Genomic DNA, 24312 nt, shown 5'->3' with positions numbered 1-24312 from the left:
CGCCGCCGCCAGCCGCACGAGGAGCAGCGGCCGCCGCGGCGCTCCTCCGACCTGCACATTCCGCTCCTCCCCGCGCGCGCGCCCCCTCCTCCAGCTCGCGCTCCTCCACCAGCTGACTCTGAGGGAGAAGATGACCTCATCCCTCTCCTCCAGCTGCCGCCGCTCCCACCGGCTCGGGCGGGGCGCGCGGGAGGAGGGGCGTGGGGGGCGGGACTGTTGGACCCGGGGGGCGAGGCGGAGCGGGCCCGCGAGGCACAGGGGGCCTGGGCACCGGGCTGGGGGCGGTGGTGCTGCGGGACCACCTAAGGGAGGGCGGATGGCACGAGGAGGAGGGGTCCTCGCCTTGAGCTCTCGGCCGAGGAGGAAGGGAGCACAGAGGTGCGGGCGTGGCGGCGGTAGTGCCGGGCCGCCCAGGCCTCGGTGTGGCACCTGCGCCTGGCTGCCGGCGCGCTCGGGTGGGTGTGTGCCGGATCCTGCGAGCAGAGGGTAGGGGGACTGCGCGCAGGGCGCCATGGCCGCACCCGCAGGAAGCCCAGAGCCCGAGCCCTTGGCGGACGCAGTGGGAAGCAGGGCAGGGGGAGGCGGCGCCCTGTTTGGCTCTAGCCCTCACACCCAGCGGATCATTCCCACGCTCTCAACGAAGGGAGTGGGTCCAGCCCGGTGCATTGGCGACTGGGGAGACCCGGTAGCGTCCCCTGGCGCTCCCTCTGCAGATGAGCAGCGTTGAGCCCTGGGGTTGGCGGCGCAGGCGGGAAAGCTGAGGCTCCTGTTGCGGTAAACTGAGTCCTGGCCCGCCCTACAAGGTGGGCGCAGCTGGCCTGGGAGCCAGAGCCACCTCTTCTTTTACAAACCAAAAATGGTCTCTTCTTAAAACTATAGAAAATACATGTGTGGTCCCACAACTCTGGAAAGAATTTGAATCAATGAAGTCTGGGCTTAGAGTAGTCCAGAAGCTTACATACAAAAGGAACAGAAAATCCTCAGAGATTTGAAAGACCCCTAAAAACTCCATCAAATATGTTGCTGTTAGGTACCCTTAGAGCCAGGTTGGCTCACAGCGACCCCCACACCTCACTGTTGTATGTGTTCTCATACTGGTGGACAGTGGTCCTGCGCCATCCTCACAATTTTGCTCTATTGGAGCCCATTGCTGCAGCCACTGTACCAATTCACCTTTTTGGGTGGTCTTGCTCTTTTCTCGCAGAATCTCTTCATTATGGACTGATGCCTCCAGACAAAATGTCCATCATATATATGAGATGAAAGTCTCGCTGTCTTCTATGTATTTTATCTCGAGACAGATTTCTTTTTCAAGAAGTCCTTGGTATATTCAATATACTTCACCAATGCATTCGAATGAATGAATGAACGAACCCCAGCTTTCACATCCACATAAGACATCTGAGGATATCATGGCTGGAGTAGGGTGAACCTTGCTCCTCCGAGTGTGATTTTCCTTATTAACAGCTCAGAGGGTTCCCCGCCCCGCCCCAGATTTGTTCAGTGCAACACTTCATTTGATTTTTTTTTTTTTGGCTACTGCTTCCACGAGCATTTTTTTGTGGACCCCTGCAACAAATTTCTTCCTTTGTTATAAGGTTGCCTCTTGTTGCACTTGTGAAGATTGTGTTTTCTTATTGTGAAGTGCAATGCCTGCCAATGACTGTAGTCTTTGATCTTCATCAGTAAATGTTTCAAACCCTCTTCCCTATCAGCAATCATATCAGGGATATGTCATCTGTTTATCACTGCAGCCCAGTACAACATACTACTACTGGAAAAACCAAATATAGGCTCTTTATTGAAAATAAACAATAGGGAAACAAAATATTTTTTGTCCCACTTTTTCAAGTATCAGAGACAGGGAGTGTAGTTCTTAAATTGTACAGCTAAATCTGGAGGCAAAGCCCAAACACTTCTTGCACCTCCCTCTTCCTTCCATCACCCCCTCCCTCAGACACTAGACTGAGTTCAAACTAGTGCATGGTATAGTCTCACTTAGGAACTCTGAGGCAGATAAGTGAATAGGCTTTACTACACCAGAATAAAGAGCCACAACACAATTTAACATCAGGAAAAGTGGGTGTCCTGGTGTCCTTTCACCATACCTAGTCGTTGGGTATGCTGAGCAAATAATTCAAGAAGCTGGCCTATAAAAATAAAATTGTGACATCAACATAGGAGGAAGATTAAGTTACAACTTGCATTATAGAGATGATACAACCTTGCTATCAGAAAGTGAAGAAGACTTGAAACACTTGTTGCAGAAGATCAAAGATTACAGCCTTCAAAAGTATCAGTCATAGTATACAAAATCAGTGTTAAGAAAACAAACCTCATAACCATTCATCTAATAGGCAATATCATGAAAGATGGAGAAAAGACTGAAGTTGTCAATGACTTCATTTCACTTGGATACACAATCAACACTGCATGGTTCAAAATCAGGAAAGGAATCTGTGCATCAGGGATGCATCCTGTCTCCGAACTTTTTCAATCTATATACAGAACACATCATTTGGAAAGCAGGGCTTTATGAGGAGGAATGTGGCATCAAGACTGGGGAAAAATTCATCAACAGCCTACGATATGCAGATGACACAGCCTCGCTTGCTGAAACTGAAGAAGACCTGTAGCATTTGCAGCAGAAGGTCAAGGACTGTAGTCTTCAATATGTGTTGAAACTCAACATCAAGATTCTCCCCACTGGACCAATTCATGACACCATGACAGATGGAGAAGAGATTGAGGTTGTTAACAATTACAACTTGCTCAGCCACACAATACTCTCAGCACCAGCAGCCAGGAAATCAAAAGATGAATTGCATTGGGAAAATCTACTGTCAGGGACTTCTCCAGAGTGCTGAAAAGAATGATGTCAGTTTAGAGACTAAAGTGTGCCTGCTTAATCCAGGCCATGGTCTTCACAATTACTTGTTATGCTTCAGAGAGCTGAACAATGACTAAAGATGACAGAAGAAAAATCAATGCCTTTGAGTTGTGGTGCTGGAGCAGTCTTGAACATGGACTGCCAAGTAAACAATTAGATCTGTCTTGGAGAGGGTAAAATCAAGTTTCTTCTTGGAGGCTAGGATTTTGAAGCTTCGTCTCACACACTTTAGGCACGTGCCATGAGAATTTGGTCCTTGGAGAATATCATTCTCAGAAGAGTGAAGGGACAGCACAGGAGAGGAATGGGCCCGGATGGATTGATACAGTAACTGGGGAAAAGGGTGCTGATGTGTTGGTATTAGAGAGACTGGTGTGTTGGAATTAGTAAGACTGGCTCTGGGTAGGGCAGGGTTCAAAGTTGCTGTACATAGGATCACTATGGGTTGCAGGCAACTCGATGTCGCATAACAACAAAGTAACAGCAGTAAAAATCTGAAGACATGTTGCATCAGGAAAATACACTCTCAACAAGCCTCTAAAGTTCTAAAAAGCAAGGATATCACTTAAGGACTAAGGCACACCTGACCAATCATTGTTTTTCTGTTATATGCATATGAAAGTTGAACGGTCAATATGGAAGACTGAAGAATAATTTATGTCTTTCAATTGTGGTGTTGGTGAAGAAGGTTGAAAAATCTCATGCCTGCTAAGACACAAATCTATTTTGAAAGAAGGGCATCCAGAGTTCTCTTTAGAAGCTGTGATGGTGAGACTTTGTCTTCTATACTTTGGGCATATTACCAGGAGACGTTCATCCCTGCAGAAGGATATCATGCTTGTAAAAGAAGAGGATCAGAAAAAAAGGGGGGGAAGACCTCAATGAGATAGATTAAAATAATGATTGCAATCATGGGCATAGGTACAACAGAGGTGGTAGACAGGAGGAAAAGTCACGCAGAATTTTGTTCTGTACATAAGACTGCTGTGAGGCTGAGCTGCACTTAATATTAGTGATAATAACAATCCAATGAGCCTTGATGTGGCAGTGATTAAAGTGCTCAGATGCTGAATGTATAAGGTCATCAGTTTGGCAATTTGGACCCATCATTCACTCTGTGGGAGGAAGGTGTGGAAATCTGCTTCATTAAAGGTTTACAGCCCTGGAAGGCCCATGGGACAGGCCTCTGGTTCATAGTGTTGCTGTGACATGGAATCAACTTGTGAGCAAGGGATTTTGCATCGATATCTTCTATTCAAGACCATCAGCTGTTTTAGCTTTAGCCTGGACAAAGTGGAATCTAAAACAACTTCTGAATACCTGTTCATTAGCCTCAAGGACTCAGAACCCAGGATTCTATTCTTACTCTCTCTGTACCTGATGTTCTAGTTAGGATAATGTTGAGCACCAAGACAGAAACAAAAAAAACGTCCACAGCCAAAGTCTGTAGCAAAATTTATAGTCACAGTGGTGGCCGAGGGACAGGGCTGGATCATGTAAGCCAATTAGATATAAGAAGAATGAAGTTTTAGAATCTCATTTTAAAGTTGGACCCTCTTAGATTTGGAAAATTTTTTTTTGAGTACACCCTGGTACTATTTCCTCAGGGTCCAAATCTAGATTCCATCTCTAAGGCACTATTGCTAATCTTACTTTGTAATAAATCATTAGGGAAATGAATGATCTCTTAGGTAACCAGTTCCTGAGGGATAGAGTGTATTCTAGGTCAAGTGCGAAAGCTTAACTGCACCGAGGCATGAAGGAATAGCTGAGGTTCTCAGCATCTGGAGATGACTTGAAGGTGCCTCTGGAGTAGGAAAGTTTCTCATTCAATTGTGTCTTCTCTGTCTATAAAATGCCTGTACAGACCATTTGCTCCATAAATAGTTGAATGAATGCATGGATTTATAGAAAGAACATTCCACAACATGAATACTATTCTGTGCTAACTAATGTTCCCATGGAAACATAGAAATTATGAAACTTTTTCTGTTATTTTAGAAGCAACAAAACCCCCTAGTAATGGTTTTCTTATTAATATATTTATTCAAAACCTTTTAGACTCTCTTTAAAGTTTGCACCTGAACCATCTTGTGGGGAGAAATGATGTCATGTAGTTAGTGAAAGGAATATACAAGTGAGTGAGAGAGAACCAGGACCACTTACCAACAGGATGTTGACAAATTACTTGTTATACAAAATTAATAAACTGGCCCTCCAGTGGGTTTTCAGGGCAATAAATCACATGGGAGGAGATTGCCCCTATTCCTCCCATAGGGAAGCTGCTGGATTTGATCTTAGAGTTCCTTAAAACTACTCTATCAGAAGCATCAGAGCATTGCTTGGTTTGTTTGCAAGTGGTAGATTTTGTTTTAGGTTTTGTGTTTTGTTTTTTATTTTTTTAATATATATACTTACCCTATCAATGATGTGAACCCCTCTCCTTCAATTTTCTTCTCTTTCATCCCATTTCAGGATTCCTGATTTTATTTGCAAGCATTTCACTTCTTAATACCCTTCATAAATGTTTGACTCACACCTGCAAGTACTCCAATCATAACAATGGAACATTTCTAAAATTTCAATCTACTTATCCTATCACATTTTCACATCCCTTAACCCCTTTATGGGAGCAGTGGTAGAATTTTTGTCTTCCTTGTAGGTAATCCAAGTTCAATTCCAGATTGATGCACCTGATGGACAGACACCACCATCTGCTAGCTGAGGTTTACATGCTGGTAGGATATTAATTTCTTGACATTGAGATGCAATCCATACTGAAGACTATATTCCTTGATCTTCTGTAACAAGTGCTTCAAGTCTTCCTCACTTTTAGCAAGCAAGGTTGTGCCATCTGCATAACATAGGTTACTGATGAGTCTTCCTCCAATCCCTCCAAACCTTCAGTATGGATTGCATCTCAATGTCAAGAAAACAAAGATTCTTACCACTGGACCGATAAGCAACATCATTATGGATGGTGAAAAGATCAAAACTGTCAACAGCTACCTCGTGCTTGGATCCACAATTGGCATTCTTGATACCAGCAGTCAGGAAATAAGAAAACACATTGCACTGGGGAAATCTGTAGTTACGGACTTTTCCATATTATTGAGGATTTGTGCTGTCAGTTTGAGGAATAAGGTGTGTCTAATTCAAGTCAGAGTCTTTCTGATTACTTGCTTTGCATCTGAGAGCTGGACAATGAATAAGGATCACAGAAAAAGAATTGATGCCTTTGAGCTGTGGTGTTGGAGAAGAGCATGGAACATTTCATGGACAGTCAAGAGAGCAAACAGTTATGTCTTGGAGAGGGTACAGCCAGAGCGTCCTTTGGAGGCAAGGATCATGAGGCTTCGCCTCACATAGTTTGGGCATATTGCTAGGAGAGGCTGCTCCTTGGAGACGGACATGATGCTAGGAAGGGTGGAGGGTCAGTTAAGGAGAGGAAGACCAGGTGGATTGACATGGTGATTGACACAATGGGCTCTAGTGTGTCAGGAAGTGTGAGGATGGCACAGGATAAAACAAGGTTCAGATCTTTTGTTCATAGGGTTGCTATGAGTTGTATTCGACTTAACAGCCCCTAACAATAACAACAACAACAACCAGGATATGAATATGTTTCAGCAGGACTTCCAGACTAAAATACATTAGAAAGAAGGTCTTGGTTGTCTAATTCTGAGTATCAGCCAATTTAATTCTATGGATTCTTTAAAAAAAAACAACCCTCTATGGATTCTAATGATCCAATCCATAACTGATCATGGGGACAAGGCAGCACCAGGCAGAGGTTTTCCCCGTTAATTAAGAGTCAACTAAAAGGAAGCTGGCAGCCATCCCTTCGTTTCCTCATTTTGTTCCTTCTTGTTTATATCTGCCATACAGTCAAGTACAACTCAAATTGGCAACAGACCTGAACCTATTCCATCCTGTTCCATCTTCACCATCTCTGATATACTTGAACCCTTTGCTACAGCCTCTCTGTCAATCTATCTCCTTGAGGATCTTCCTCTCCTTCACTGTCCCTCCACCTTCCCAAGCATGATGTCCATCTCCAAGGAATAGCTTTTCCTAACAATACATTTAAAGTATGTGAGCCAGAGTTTCAGTACCCTTGCCTCCAAAAAAGCACTCTGACTGCACTTTCTCCAGCACATACCTATTTGTCCTTATGGCAAACCATGGGATATTCAGTACTTTTCCCCCCAACATCACAACTCAAAGGCATAAATTCCTTTTTTGTTGCCTTTATTAATGTTCCAGCTCTCAGGTGGCCTAGTGGTAAGGAGCTACACTGCCAGCCCAAAGGTGCATGATTCAAATCCAGCTTATCTGTGGTAGAAAGATGGACAATCAACTCCTGTGTGATTAACTTCCTCTGAAAATATACTGGAGGGTCAGCTATGAGTCAATTCAGACTCAATGGTACATAACAACAGTAAAAGCATAGCTAGTAATTGAAAACACCATGGCCTGAATCAACTGTACCTTAATCTTTAAACTGATGTAATTGCTTCTCAGTACTTTGGATAGGTCCTTGATAACTGACTTTCCCATTGCAGTACATCTTTTAATTGCTCCATGAGGAATCACTGTAAGCTGTTGTATACTTCATCATTTTTGTTGTACTTGTTTGTCAAAACATCGCCCCTGTTAAACTGTATTCTTATCCCGATTTATGGTGACTGGGACAGGAGCTGCTCATACTTCCTGAGCACTCCTGGAAACCATACCCACACTTTTCAAGTGCACCTTTACAGCTACTCAGCAGTCACATCAATTTTCCTTGTTTATTTGCATTTCTACTTTGTTCAATTCTTGCTTGTTTTCTTTTCTCAAATGTGTAACACTTTCTTTCACATCACTATTCTCAGCTGGTGACTTTTATTTCCATTTAATGAAGAAAAACTAAACAAAAAGAATGGAACCCAAATAAGCCCTCAGGTCCTTACACCTTCCAGCACTTGTACCTTTGCCTGCTGCCTGCTTCCTCCAACAGACCTCCCCCAGTGGACCCCAGTTCCCATCCACTCTGCCTAGCTCAGGGACACAGGGCCACACTAATGTCACAATCATCAATTATACATTTCTACCAGATTATTCCCATTAGCATACAAATTTCATGCTGCTTACCCACAAATTAAAAACAAATGCGTTTCTTGGTTTTTCATTGGCTTTCCAGCCCTCACTGCACTTCTCAGCTTCTCGTTTTCTTCTTGGAATCTTTTTTTTTTCCTAAATTTTCCTTTATACTAATTTGCATACAAAATTCATGTATGATAAATATCCTCTAGAAAGAGTTGCTTAACCTCACTTTCTTAAATTCTTCTCTTCTGTCATCTCTTGAACACCCTCAAATAAACCAACAGCCACTCCATGGAAACTGCTCTTACCAAGCTGCTGAGGCTCTGTGTACACTTGACTAGGCATTTCAGAGCTCTTCTTTACACAGGTGACCAAGCCCTTCTCACTCCTTCTGCTTTCACTGCACCACACATTCCTCATTTCCCTTCATATCAAAGGCTGTTTCTTTTTCAGGTTCCTTTGCTAATTCTTCCTCATTTCTTGTTTCTCGTTTCTTTATCCTTTAAATACTACCTGGCCCAAGACTCAGTCCTGAGACCTTTTCCTACACTCTCTCTCCTTCCTTAATTTTATTAAAAATCCCATGTTTTAAAATGTCCTCTATATAAAAAAACCTGCACTATGCAGAAGACACAACCTTGCATGCCAAAACTAAGGAGGACCTAAAACAATTGATGCAATCAAAATAACTATGAGATATCATCTCACCCCAGTCAGAATAGCAAAATTTAACAGAACACCAAGCAACAAATGCTGGCGAGGTTGTGGAGAAACTAGAACCCTTATTCACTGTTGGTGGGAGTGTAAAATGGTGCAACCACTGTGGAAAGTGATGTGGTGCTTTCTCAAAAAGTTGCAAATAGAGATACTATTTGACCCAGCAATTCCAATACTGGGAATATATCCTAAAGAGATCATAACTGCCATCCAAGCAGATATATGCACACCCATGTTTATTGCAGCTTTGTTCACATTAGCAAGGAGTTGGAAACAACCCAGGTGCCCATCAACAAATGAATGGATAGAGAAGTTGTGGTATATTCACACAATGGAACACTATACTGCATTGAAAAACAAGGAATTTATGCAATATTATTCAAAATGAGTGACCCTGGAGTGAATGCTGAGTGAAAAATCTCAGTCACAAAAGGACAAATACTGCATGGTGCCACTGTTGTAGAATAGGAATGATATCAGGGTTGTGATAAGACTGAGAAAAACTGGACAAATTATGTATACTGCATTGAGACAAATGAGGGTGAGAATAATTTAAAAGCGATATATGATAGGGTATTATAGTTATCACAAGAGTCCAGAGCTAAGGTTGCATAGTGGAGTGTACTCGGGGAGGTGGGAGGGGTGCGGGGGGGTACACCAAAGAAGGAGTTTTTCTTTTGCTTTACAAAGACAGGTGCGAACTGGGGCGGGGTAAGGGGGGAGGGTGGGCAGGGAGAAAAGTGCAACTGTGAATGAAAGGAAATCCAAAATTTCTGTAAGTGTTCATTAAAATCAATAAAATAAAATTAATAAAAAAGAAAATGAGAAAGATCTTCTCAAGATATTGACAAATAAAAAAAAATAAAAAAAGATTGTCACTTTTTTCCACCTTGCAAGATGGCAGATGAAAAGCCGGACCCCAAGGAGAAGAAGACTGAGGCCAAGGCTGAAGCCGAGAAGGCAGATGCTAGTGGCAAAGCTAAAAAAGCCAAGCCCAAGGGCATGGGCAAAACACCCAAGAAGGGGAAGTCCCACTGCAACCGTAATCCTGTCTTAGTACGGGGAATCGGCAGGTAGTCCAGGAAGGCCACGTACAAGAGGAAGTACTTGGCCACTAAGTCCAGGGGTGAAACTAAAAAGGAGAAGGTTCTTGCTATTGTCACAAAACCAATAGGTGGTGACAAGAATCGTGGAACCCGAGTGGTGAAATTTCACTGCTGAGCCACTGCAAAAAGCCCTCCCTCCAGTCAGCACGTAAGGAGGCTGCGCGCGAGCATCACTCCCAGGACCGTTCTGATCATCCTCACAGGGCAACTCAGGGGCAAGAGAGTGGTTTTCCTGAAGCGGCTAGATAGTGGCTTGATCCTTGTGACCGGGCCTCTGACTCTCAATCGAGTTCCTCTGCGGAGAACACACCACAAATTTGTCATTGCTACCTCCACAACACCTGACATCAGTGGCATGAAAATCCCAAAGCATCTCACTGACGCTTACTTTAAGAAGCAGCAGCTGTGGAAGCCGCACCACCAGGAGGGAGAGATCTTCGATACAGAGAAGGAGAAATAATGAGATTACAGAGTAGCACAAAGTTGATCAGAAAGCTGTGGACTCCCAGATTTTACCCAAAATCAGAGCAGTTCTTTAGCTCAAAAGCCACTTGTGTTCTTTATTCTCTCTCACCAATGGGGTTTATCCTCACACAAATTGTTGTTCTAGACTGCTTGCAGAAGACCTAGTTAAATAATGTTTAAAGTAAAAAAAAAAAAAAAAAAAGATTCTCACTACACCCTACACCAACTGACAACACCATGGCTGATAAAGAAGAGAAAGAGAATGTTAACAATTGCAGCTTGCTCAGGACCACAATCAACATTCTTGGTACCAACAGTCAGAAAATCAAAAGATGACTTGCTTTAGGAAAATCTGCTGCAAGGATCCTCTCTGGAGTGCTAAAGAGCAATGATGTCAGTCTAGAGACAAAGGTATACCTTATTCAGGCCATAGTCTTTGCAATTATTTGCAATGCATCAGAGACCTGAGCAATGACTAAAGATGACAGAAAAATCAATGCTTTTGAGTTGTGGTGTCGGAGAATTGTATTGAACATGTAATGGACTACTGAAACAAACAAGTCTGTTCTGGAGAGGGTGAAACCAAAGTGTTCCTTGGAGGCAAGGATTTTGAAGCTCCATCTCACATTCTTTTAGCATGTGGCCAGTCCCTGGAGAAGGACATCATGCTTGGGAAGGTAGAGGAACAGCACAGGAGAGGAAGACCCTCCATCAGCTGGACTGACACATCAACTGGGGTAATGAGGGTAGGTGTGTCAGAGACAGTGAGATTGGCCCAGGACAGGGCAGGGTTCAGAGCTATTGTGCAAAGGGTCACTGAGTCGTAGATGACTCAATGGCACACAACAATAACAATATATTCTTTTCATATTTCTTTCAGAAGGTTAATTATGTCTCCTGAAATCTAGAATACAATCAACTAATTTCTCAGTATCCCTACATGGTTGCCTAATAAGGAGCTAAATTAATTCTAAAGTATCCCTAAACTCCCAAGCCTTCCCTTTTCACAGAATTCCATGTTTTTAGGTTCTCGTTTGAAAATAGGTGGTCATCCTTGACTACACCTTTCTCTTAGACTCCACAACTAAATCTGCCAGAAACTCATTTTGGCTCCAAGATAAAACTATAAATTTTATTTAACTACTTCAATCATGCCTCGCCTGGACTCTCCTTGGCAATCTACTGGTTTCCACCCTTCTCCACCTACAGTCAGCACCACTATCAGAATGATCCTTTTAAAGAGCACCATGAATTTCACCTTCTTTCATCAATGTAAGCTACATGATTTGTGGATCCCAGAGCAAAATGAAAGTGCAGAACTTCATCTGTGTGGATAGGGAAGTTAATCTTCCTTTCCTGTGAGCTACCACCTGAATCCAAAAGATTGTAGCTGCCCTGCTGAAAGCTCAGAAGTTGGGTCACTGAGTATTGAGCAAAAGACTCCTGCTGAGTTGTCACTGAATGTCCCAAGTCCACCAGCCAAAAGAGTTTGTTTTGTTTTTAAGGTCTTGCCTCACCCTCAAATGTCATGGAGCGCTCACTCAATCATGATCCTCATAATTTCTATGCTGTGGCCACCAGTGGAGAAACAGAATGGCAGTGATAAGGGAGTGGGAGTGAGGAGGGGAATCCAAGCGGGGCTTGACACTAGGAGGTAGGAAACAGGCACATGAAAACCTGTCTCAGGAATGTGGCAAGAGGCCCATTACACATGAGACACAGATTCAAGTCTTTAATAATCTCCATTATTCCATCAAACTTTGCTTATAATAAGAGTTACAATATCATAATAATAATTGTAATAACTCAGAAAAACCAAGAAAGTACCTTCAGGACTTTGGAGCAGGAGATCCTTCTGATCTTTGAAACTGTGGCTGCACGGGACCACACACGTCAACCTGACTCATATTCACCCACTGTCACCTCTGTCCTCACAGAAGGCACACAAGACCTACAGAATCTGACTCCACCTGTTCCCCTCTGTCTTTACTCTTACCAGTCGCCTACTCATTCTGTCCACTCCAACCACACCGATCTCCTTATTGTTCCTCAGACACATCAGGAAAGCTACTCCAGGACCTTCTCATGTGCTCTTGTTTCTCCCTGTTACACTTGTCTACCAGTATCCAGAAAACTTCATATATTTCAAGTCTTCACTTAGATTACAAGAAATTTAGCTTCAACTTCACCATCCATGTAAACAAAGGCCCTGTCTTCCCTCAATTCAAGCATCTAGGTCAGGTAGAGGACAGGCACTTTTTCTGTCTACCTGGAGTCCTTCCAATGCTGGATCTCCACCAGAGAGCTCATATGCTTTCCATATCCCAGTAGGTTCCAATACAAACACCACATCAGATAGGTATTAATGCTAATATTTCCTCAAGAGATCATACAAGATAAATTTAGGAAATGAGAAGCAGAGTTTGTTAGGGTGCATTTAGATTAGATTGTTTCTTTTAGAATATCAATCTACAGAAATACTACGTGGAATTTTATAGGAAAAGCCTCCTTGACTCAGATGAAAATTGACGTTAAACAAACTTGGATTCAATTAATTTGACCCTGAAAGAAATAAAGGGGTAGTTATTCCACTAGAATCAACCTGGACAAACCCCATTACCATTGATGACAATTACTCATAAATACCGTATATTACTCATTACCTCCTGTTAGCCCACAGGGTTTCCAAGGCTGTACTCTTTATGGTGACACAGTGGCCAAGCAGCCAGCCACTAAGCAAAAGGTTAGCAGTTCGAACCCACCAATCTTTCACTGAACAATGAGACAGTCTGTTTCTGTATAAATTATCTTGGCATTCCATCTAGAAAGTCACAAAATCTCAGAATGTTCACTTAAAACATTGGTGGTAATTGTGAAATATCAACACCAGACACTTCAGCTTAGTACAGAATCAAGGTCTGGAGCCATTTTAGAATTAATAGAAGCCTATGAGAGAGAGCTATTGCCCTCACTAGCCAATCAGCAACCCTCTGCTATTGTGGCTGGTTTTTAAGTTGTGCCTAGTCCCCTGGGACCCATCGCGGCCCTATGTGCAGCCTCTCTGAACCCTTGTCCAGAGCCAATCTCACTAATTCCAACACACCAACCGTCATTGCTCCATTTACTGTATCAATCCACCTCATCCAGGGTCTTCCTTTCCTGTGCTATCCCTCCACCCTTTTGAGCATGATGACCTTCTCCAAGGACTGGTCTCTCCTGGCCATGTGCCCAAAGTATGTAAGATGGAGCTTCAAAATCCTAGCCTCCAAGGATAAACTTGGTTCTACCATCTCCAAGACAGACCTGTTTTCTTGGCAGTCTATGGTGCATCCAAGACTCTTCTCCAGTACCACATTTTGAAGGCATCAATTCTTCTTCTGTAATCTTTAGTCATTGTCCAGCTCTCTGATGCATAGCCAGTAATTGTGAAGACCATGGCTTGAATTAGGAACATCTTCTTAGTCTCTAGACTATTGCTTTTCAGACTCTGGAGAGCAATTTTCCCAATACAATGCAATTAGTCCTTTGATTTCCTCACTGCTGGAGTTTATAGAGTGATGATTGTGGAGCCGAGCAAACTGTAATTGTTAACAACCTTGGCTCTATCTCAGATGTGTGGAGCTTTCCTCCCTGTTCCATATATCTGGATGCAGACTTTTATCATCCCAACATCTATTTTTGTAACTGATGTGCTTACTTTACAGATTCCAGTTTAAATAAACAGGTGAGCATGGGACTTTCGAATATAAAAGTGTGAAATTAAAGATGTGTAACCTAAACTAAAACTTATGGCTGTTGTTGTTAAGTGACATTGAATCAACTATGACTAGCAGAGACCCTATGAACAACAGATCTGAACGGTGAATCCTATTTTGTTCCATACTTGTCATCCCTGACACACCTGGGCCTATTGCCAAAGAAACTATATCAACCCATCTCTTTGACTGTCTTCACCTTACCAGCATGATGTTCATCTCCAAGGAATAGCCTTTCCTAGCAACATTCTCAAAGTATGTGAGGCAAAACTTCACTATCTTTACCTCTGAGGAGCACTCTGGTTACACTTTATCTAACACATATCTTTTAGTTCTTTTTACTCTTTTCCCAAACAATTCTCAAAGTCATCCTTATTCATTGTCCAACTCTCAAATGCATAGCAGGTGATTGAAAAGACTATGGCTTGAATCATAGTCTTAGACTATAAGAGAAAACTAAGTACACCTTAGTCTTTAAACTGGGATCATTTACACTTCAATGATTTTGGAGGGGTCCCTGACAGCAGATTTTCCTCAGTGCTATACATTTCCAGTTGTCCTGACTGTTACCACCAAGGTGTTGATTGTGGATCCAAGTAAGATGAGATAGTTGACAATTTTCATTTACTCCCCATCTACCATGATATTGTCTATGGTGAAGACTTTTATTTTCTTGGTGTTGAAATATAATCTATACTGAAGGCTACAGTCCTTGATTCTCTGCAGCAAGCACCGCCAGTTCTCACTTTCAGCAAGGTTGAAGTTGTATCATCTGCATAACGCAGGTTGTTGATGAGTCTTCCTCCAATTCTGAAGCCACATTCTACTTCATAAAGTCCACCTTTATCATTTTCTCAGTGTACAGATTAAAAAATTAGTTGCAAGAAAACAGATTCCAACCCATGATTGCAACCCCATTCATGTCAAGGTAGAATTTTCATAAGGTTCTTGTAGCTGTGGCCTTTCAGGAGCAGATCATCGGGGTTTGTGTCCAAGGCGCCTCTGGATGAGTTTGCACAGCCAACCTTTTCAGCAGTCATGGAATGCTGCACCATGTATGACACACCCCTCTCCCCAGGACACCAGATGTTGAAGTGAACTTGATGACAGCTTGTTTCTAAAACTAAGAGAGAGTAAAATTATTTTGTGATCTAGGTTTTTCTAAACACAATTGCCTTATTAAAACATCATGGGTGGGTGGCGTGAAGGAAATGAGAAGGATTTTTTTGTGAAAAACAATGTATTTAAACTTTGTAAATAAATCAGAAAAAAATTTAGAAAAAAAAACCCAAACAAAAACAAACCAAAAAACCTTCCTGACACATCTGTGGGAAAAAACCAAAACCAAACAAGAGTCTTTAAGAGCTTAAAATACTGCCAGTATTATTACTTCTAAAGGGTGTAATTAAGTATAATAATGGTTTGCAATTGCTCTAATTGTATTATTATTAACTTATATTTATTATAAAATAAATAATAATAAAAAACTCACATAATTATCTTAAACGACAACAAAAACGAAAGTGAGCTATTGTTGTTTTTCTCAAGTTCTGTTCTGTTGAGTCAGAACTGACCCATAGCTGACCCTCCAGAACGTTTTCAGAGGCAGTTAATCTTACAATAGGAGATTGCCCATCTTTCTCCCATCCTATAAAGGAGCTGATGGAATTGAACTACATGCTTCTGCAATTTCCATGCAGCTTCCTGCCACTGGTTACCAGAGCAACCACTCTTGGATTCAAACCACCAGAAAGTCACCACCTTTTGGTTAGCACTGCAGCTTCCTGTGGCCTTTGCCACCAGACCTTAAAATTCTACTAGAATTCACAGATGTGTTTCAGGAGAAGAGTGTTGAATATTTGAAGAACAAACAGCTATGTTGTGGAGAAAGTGTACAGAGGAGGCTACTTAGAGGCAATGATGGTGAAACTTCATCTCACATACTTTGGACATGTTATCAGGAGGGGCCAGTCCTTGGAAAAAGACATCATGTTGGGAAAAGTAGAGGATCAGAAAGCAAGCAAGACCCTCAACAAGATGTATTGACAACTGGATTGTAACAATGGCCCCAGATAGTGTGAGAATGGCATAGGATGGGGCAGGGTTCAAATCTGTTGTTTATAGGGTCACTATGGATGTAGTCAACTCAAGGGCATCTAACAACAGCAACAACAATTATCACAGAGTGCTAGGCACTGGGCACAGAGCACAGTTGGGGGCCTTGTGGGTATCAGAAATCAAAACGGTCTCAATAAAGTATCCCTTTACTTTTGCATCATGCTACAAGGATGGTCACTCTAAAAGTATGAAACTGGCCATATCACTAATTTTAAACATTCTAACACCAACAGAGAGCTCTGTAGACCTTATGGACAGAAAGTTATGCTACCAAGCCAAAGGTGGGTGATTTTAATCTGAGGCCCTCAGGCCTGGTTTTAATTGATTTTGGTCAAACATTCTTTTAAGTGGTATAGCACTGGTCTGTCCATTTGCTGTACAGAGGTACTCATGGTTGCTGTGATGCTAAACACTGTGACACTGATGTGTCAAATACAAGAATGGCTACCCATGGTAGACAGTGTTTGGTGGAGCTCCCTGATTAAAACGAGCTTAGAAGCAGGAGTGACATCTACTTTGGAAATGGCTTGCTTCTGGAAACTCTATGAACTTGGAGAAACAATGAAAGTTATACAAGTGTTCAGGTCTTTCGTTCATAGGGTCATTATGAATGCATTTAACAACAACAAAAACAACAGCAACAATAGCAATAAGAAACATGCAAGTCAAAACCACAATAAGATACTGTCTCACTCCAATAGCAGTAATAAAGTTAAACAAAAATAATAAGCAATAAATGTCAGGGAGGATGTGGAGAGATTGCAACTTTCAAGAAGTGCAGGTAAGATTGTAAAATGGTACAATCATTCTGAAAGCAGTCTCGTGTTTCCTCTGAAAACTGAACATAGAAATCCCGTATGTCTCAGCTATTGCATTGTTAGAAATACAGTCCAAGGGAAATAGAACTGAGACACAAATATTTATGTGTAGACCTATGTTTATAGCAGCATTATTCACAACAGCAATAAAATGGAAACAGCCCAAATGTCCAACAACAAATTAATGGGTTGAGGACTTACAGCACATTCACACAGTAGAATATTATCTGGCACTGAGGAACAATGATTTTATAAAATATTGCATAATGTAGGAGAATATAGAAAGCATTTTGCTGAGTGAAATATCTTAGTCTTATAAGGACAAGTACTGCATATGACCATCATCATAAAAATAGAAGAATAACTAGTAAGATGTGGATAAAAGTCAAATAGCACAAGGAGTGGGAGACATTGGGTAGAGGATAGGGAAGGAGGGAAATCACTAGGCAAAAAAGAGTTTAGTAAGTGAAGAGGGAGTGTGAAAGAATTAGCAATGATACAGTGGGGACCTGAAAAGACAGGGTAATAGTAAAATCAGTTGTGGTTAATTTTATAAACCACAATGTACATGAGTAATCATTTGAAACACAGTGTACAATGAATGACACACAGTATATATGAATTTTGTATGCAAACCAATATGTTGTTGTTATGTGCCATCCAGTCACCTGTGATTCATAGCGACCCTATGTACAGCATCTCTGAACCCTGCCCTGTCCTGAGCCAGTTTCACTGATTTTTGATGCACCTGCCTCCATAGCCCCAGTTACTGTATCAATCCATCTCATCTAGTGTCTTCCTTTCCTGTGCTGTTCCTCCATTCTTCTGAGCATAATATTCTTCTTCAAAGTCCCTCCTGGCCATGTGCCCAAAATACGTGAGAAGGAGCTTCAAAATCATAGCCTCCAAGAAGAAACTTGATTTCATGCTCTCCAACACAGACCTATTTGTTTTCATGGTGATCTATGACATGTTCAAGACTCTTCTCCAGCACCGTAACTCAAAAGCATCAATTCTCCTGTTGTCTTTAGTCATTGTCCAGCTCTCTGACGCATAGCAATAATTGCGAAGACCATGGCCTGGATCAGGCAAACCAATGCAAAATAAAAATAAAGTGGAGAGGGGAAAATGCACTCATACAACATCTGCACTATGCCAGATGTCAGCCAATATAAAAAAAAATAAACTAAAACAAGTGAGCTGCTAGAGGATGTGGCTCATAGCATGCCTAAGTGACAGATGAGAACTACCTCACAGAATCTACTATACTTGCCATCTTTATGGGAGAAAATTGCCAGATCTTCCTACAGAGTGGCTTCAAAAACCTACCTTACAGTCAACTGCCAGTGTAAGAAACCCAAACTCACTACCATCAGGTTGATACAGATACAAAACAAACCTACATTCAAGAGCTTGACATGTAGAGGTCTCCAAGGCTGAAAATGAAGTCAACCATCCACTTTTGTCCCAGGAAGCAGCTGCTGGATTCTAACGGCTGTCCTTCTGTTAGCAGAGAGAGACACGTAAGGCACCGAGACGCCCTCTATCAATGCTAGAGGATCTAAGTACCAAAAGTGGCCTTGAGAGAACTTTAAGGGCTGAGCTTCCCAATATTTTCATTTCCAAATTGGTGTAGCAATGTAAACTAGGTAAAATAAAATGGCATATAATTTGGGACCCCAGATAAAGAGTCTCAAAAGCTGTTGGAAACACAGGTTTGGATTTACTAGAGAAAGAAGTAGGGCTCCCCTGAGTTTCTCTCTGCATCACATAATAGACAGCCTCCAAGTGGTAAGTGTGTTTTGTTTCTGAAGTATGTTAGTAAGTGAGTCATTTAAGTATTAAAATGCTTTTTCGCAGAGGAACAAAATGATAAATGGTGATTAAGCCCCCAAATCAGCCAATAAAAGCCTGTTTAATTCTTGACATAGCTGAAATGTACATTTGCAATAAAAACCCACATCACAGACATACTAACACTTAGACAATTTAAGAAATATTGTACTGTTGAATAAGAATGAGTTTTATTTATGTTAGATGCTGGTACTTGAGCGAAAAGTAAGTGTGATTCAAAGGAGAATGAACAAGTATGTGAGCCTTTCAGAAAATAAAGCTTAATTCATCCCTCCCCACTTTCCATACTGCATATAGTGACTTACCAACAGAGAATTGACTGTAGAAAAGGAGAAGAAACATTTTACAGTAGAAAAACCTCTACATACTACTTGGCCAGCAGTGCATTAATGGCGATAAGTCGTGATTACAGTGGGGTGAGAGCATTTAACCTTCTTACCTATAATAATCCCAGTCTAAATTTCAGAGAAACCCAATTGACAGATATCTACAAAATACCATTATTCTTCAAAACTGTCAAGATCATCAAGCTTTGAAAAGCTGCCATGGGTAAGAAGAGGCTGATAATCGTATTTAATTTTAATGTACTATCCTGGATGGGATCTTAGCACAGAAATCCACAGATAGACCAATGCAGTCTGAATAAAATCTGAATAAAATCTATTGTCAATGGCAGTCAATTCAATTCCAATTTATTTCAACCATAAATAACAAAGTCAAACAGTGTTCAATCTGGAGACATTTTTACAATCATGAAGTAGACCTGACTTGATAAAAAAAATAATGTCAATATCAAGTGTGAAAGAAGGGCTACTACATAGAATTCTGTGAACATTAGAAGGATAAAAAGTATGCAATTATCATGTGACTCTGCAGTTGGAATCTTGGGCATTGACTCCACCACAGAAATAAAAATCTACTCTCACACGAAAATGAAAGCTCAGAATAGTTTTGTTCATAATAACCTCAAACTGGAAATCACTCAGGTGAATGGCTAAGAAAGCAGACATATACCCATAGAACACTACTCAGCAATGAAAAGGAGTGGACTATTGATACTAGCCACCCTTGAGTGAATTTCTGGAGAATTATCCTCAGTGAATAAAAGCCAATCCCAAGTGTCTATGCATCACATAAATCTGTTTATATAATCTTTTTCAGATTATAAAAATACAGAAACGAGGAACAGAGTGGTGGATGCCAAGACTTAAGGAAGAGTTTAGGTATGGCTATAAAATAATTCTTGAGATGAATGAATTTGTCTATAATGATGGATACACAAATCTATAGGTAAAGTGCATTGGACTAAATCCTCTTTATTTCTCTGTCACACATACACACACAGGCATGCATATAATAAAGGGTTATTTTTTTTTCACATTTAGGATTTTTATTCCATTTTCTAGCAGACGATTTACATACCTGCCCCCTTCCTTTAGGTCAGTATGGCAATTTTCCAAAATCAATTGTTTAAAGAGAAGCTTTGGTCAAAAATGGAATCAAACAGGCCAGGGGGATAAATCTTTGCTGCTTTTAAAATATCAACAGTTTCACAAATCTATTCTCACACACATCACACGCACGCACACACAGGTGCATCTGCACGGTCGTGTTTTCAGTGTTTCTTGCGGGCGGGGAGGCAGGCAGCTGCAGCTGGTCATGCTGGCTCAGTCTCCGAGGTTTGCTCAGCTTCACATGATTCGGAGGCCCTGGATGGAAGACTCCAAGGTCTTGAAATCCCAAATTGTCATGGCTCCATCGATGCCAGTGGTGCAGAATTTATGACAGTCTTGCTTGTCCACCTCATAAATGGACACCTAAGTGATGCTATTCTGGTGCAGCGTCTCCAAAGCCGTGTTGCGGTCCTCGGTGGTGCCCGCTTGTCCATGTTGCGGAAGCGTTCCATGGCCGACATGTTGCGCTGGATGCTCTGTTTCGGTATGTCCAGTTTGGAGACGAAGGTCAAGCAACCACGCTCGTCATAGTTGAAGAGCATTGGGCAGCAGTCATGACCAGCAGCCACGATGCTGTTCTCCGACACAAATGACACGCTCAGGAGGGGCAGGAACTCCGTTTTCAGAGTGGAGACCTGCACGCTTTTGGAGGCATCGGCTACGGACACGGTGCTGTCGTGGCTGACCCAGGCCAGGCGGCTCCCGCTGGCGGAGAAGCTGACGCCGTGGACCCAGCCGCCCGTGCCACTGCCACCAAACTTGGACATCAGCTGGCCAAAAGGCATCTTGCTGCCCCATGGTGTACTGGCTGGCTTTTCATTCACTTCTTTAATGTAGGCGGAAAACACCCTGCATTTGAAGTTGCAGGAGCCTGCCGCCAGCAGAACGTTGTTGGGATGCCAGTCCAAGCTTAGGACCGTGGAGCGGATGGGCTTCTTAATGTGCTTGCTGACCCCACCAGTCGTTTTCGGACTCAAAGTAGCAGACGGAGATGAGCCATGCCCCTCTGCCCACGGCGAACTTGTTCTCCAGCGGGGACCACTTCACGAATGTGGCTGCCCTGTTGATCCACAGGATCACCAGGGTGGGCTTCCAGACGCCATCCTTCTGGCTCCAGACGTAGGCATTGCGGTCTGCCCCACAGGTGACGATGCGGTCGCTCTCGGGTGCCCAGTCAATGCCTGTGATGTGTCCGTTGTGTTCCTTGAGCTCATGAGCTTTCACCCACTGGCTCCCATTCTTCTTGTAGATGTGGACTTCATGATTATTTGGGCTCAGGGCAATCTGGGTGCGATCCCGATTCCAGGCATGGCAGGTGATTGGCTCGAGCAAAACCTGATGCAGGGACATTCTTCTTAGTGTTCTCGGAGGATAAAAAGCTGGGATCGGGGGCTGTCTGTCCAAGCGGGCGCGGAGCGGAGAATTCGCGGACTCTGGTCAGTCGACGCGAACAAGCTCCAGCCTAAAGGGTTATTTTTAACAACTTTATGCCAATAGCATTAACAATTTAGAAAAAACTTCCCATGGTTTAGATACAGATATGGAAAGAGATCCTCTCACATTTAAGAACATTAGAAGGTGGTGGCAAGTGTTCTTCCTCTATTTTTTTTAATATTAGCGTATATTCACATACACTGTGTTTTGTATATGTACTTTGGGTTTTATGCTATTGTTGGTACACATTATGTATATTTTTAAATACCAGTTTACTTACAAAGTTTGTATACATTGTTTTTATAACCAGATCTTTCCTATTTCCTTTACTCACCCCTCCCTCTACCCTCAAATTTTGAAACTCTGTGATTACCTCCCCCCCTGCCCATCTTCATCCCTCTTCTCCTACCCTTTACCCCTTGGATCCTCATACATGTTTAAGTGTTATCTTTCTATTTCTACAACAATGGTCTTAAACAGTATTTGTCCTTATGAAACTGAGTTAGCTCAGTTAGCATAATGCTCGTCAGTCCTCCAAGTTACGTAGTGATCTTCAAAATCATTGCTCCTACATGCTGCATAGTATTCCATTGTGTGAATGCATCATAATTTCTCAATCCATTCACTTGTGGTTGGACATTTGGGCTGTTTCCATGTTCTTGCAATGGTGAATAACACTACTATGAACAATGATTCATAAATCTCCGTTTATGCCTCAGTTTTCATTTTCTTGGAGTTCCCATCCCAAAGAAGGTTGACTCAACAGAGTGTGGAAACTATAGAACAATATCATTGATTTCACATGCAAGCAAGATTCTACTGAAGATTATCCAAAGACGACTGGAACAGCACATCAGCAGAGAACTGCCAGAAGTCCAGGCTGGATTTAGAAGGGGTCGTGGTACTAGGGATGTTGTAGCTAATGTTAGATGGATCTTCGCTGAAAGCAGGGAATGCCAGAGGAAGGTATATCTGTGTTTCACTGACTATGCAAAGGCATATGAGTGGGTGGATCACAACAAACTGTGGCTGACTCTGAGAAGAATGGGAATCCCAGAACAGTTGATTGTGCTAATGTGAAACCTATACTCGAACCAAGAGGCAGTCATCAGAACAGAGCAAGGAAACACTTCATGGTTCAAAATTGGGGAGGGCGTATGCCAGGGATGTGTCCTGTCTTCATACCTTTTCAATCTGTATGTAGAATAGATTATCCGGGAGGCTGGGCTCTATGAGGAGAATTGTGGTGTCAGGATTGGTGGAAGATACATTATCAATCTGCGTTATGCAGATGACACAACCCTGCTTGCTGAAACTGAGGAGGACCTGAAGCACTTGCTGCAGAGGGTCAAGGACTGCAGCCTTCACTATGAATTGAGGCTCAATGTCAAGAAGACAAAGATTCCCACCACTGGACCAATTGGCAGCATCAGGATGGTTTGTGAAGAGATTGAGACTGTTCACAGTTTTAGTTTGCTTGGCTCCACAGTAAACACTCTTGCACCAGTAGCCAGGAAATAAAAAGATGTATTGTGATGGGAAAGTCTGCTGTTAGGGACCTCTCCAAAGTACTGAAGAGCAATGGTGTCTCTCTGCAGACTAAGGTGTGTATGATACAGGCCATGGTCTTTGCAGTCACTTGTTTTGCATCAGAGAGATGGACAATGACTAGGGATGATAGAAGTAGAATTGATGCCTTTGAGCTGTGGTGCTGGAGAAGAGTCTTGAGAGTACCATGGACTGCTAGGAAAACAAACAGATTCATCCTGGAAGGGGTTATACCAGGAGGTTCCTTGGAGTCAAGGATTCTGAGGCTTCGTCTAACATACTTTGGACATGTTGTAAGGAGAGACTGGTCCTTGGAGAGGGATATCATGCTTGGTAGGGTGGAGGAACAATGCAGGAGAGGAAGGCCCTCTATGAGGTGGATTGTTTCAGTGACTGGGGTAATTGGGATGGGTGTATCAGAGACAGTGCAATTGGCACAGGACAGAGCAGAGTTTAGGGCTGTTGTACATAGGGTCGCTATGAGTCACAACAACTTGACAGGACATAACAACAATAACAATAACAACAACAACAACATATTCCAAGCTGTAGAATAACTGGGTCACATGGAACTTTTATGTTCAGTTTTTTTAAGAAACACCAAATTGCCTCCCAAGAGTGGTTGTACCATTTTACAATCCCACTAACAGTGTACAAGAGTTCCTATCTCTCCAGCGTCTCTCCAACATTTATTACTTGGTGTCCTGTTAAACTTTTCCACTGCTACTGGGGTGAGATAGTATCTCATTGTGTTTTTTACTTGATCTATCTTATTGCTAGTGATTCTGAGCATTTCTTCATGTGTCTGTTGGCCATCCGAATATCTTCCTCTGTGAAAAATCTTTCTACAAACTGAGATACTTGGGAGTTAACCTAACTAGAGACACAAAAGGCTTGTACAAAGAAAACTACAGAACATTTCTTTGAGACACAATAAAAAACCTAAATATATGGAAAAATGTTCCCTGTTAATGGATAGGAAGACTCAATATTGTGAAAATGACAATCGTGTCAAAAGCAATCTACATGGTCAATGCAACTCAAATACAGAAATCAAATTCCTTT

At 42.2% G+C, this 24312-nt stretch overlaps 2 pseudogenes; one reads left to right on the top strand and one right to left on the bottom strand.

Moving 5' to 3' along the window:
- Positions 1 to 9592: 9592 nt before the first annotated feature.
- LOC102875939 lies at positions 9593 to 10439 on the top strand (annotated as a pseudogene).
- A 10063-nt stretch (positions 10440 to 20502) lies between these two features.
- Positions 20503 to 21615, bottom strand: LOC102846398 (annotated as a pseudogene).
- Positions 21616 to 24312: the final 2697 nt, after the last annotated feature.

Source organism: Elephantulus edwardii, unplaced genomic scaffold, assembly GCF_000299155.1.
Source record: "Elephantulus edwardii isolate Elephantulus edwardi_28Jun2011 unplaced genomic scaffold, EleEdw1.0 scaffold00072, whole genome shotgun sequence".
NCBI lineage: Eukaryota > Metazoa > Chordata > Mammalia > Macroscelidea > Macroscelididae > Elephantulus > Elephantulus edwardii.
Note: the sequence above shows the minus strand (reverse complement) of the source record. Positions and strands in the feature narration are given on the sequence as shown.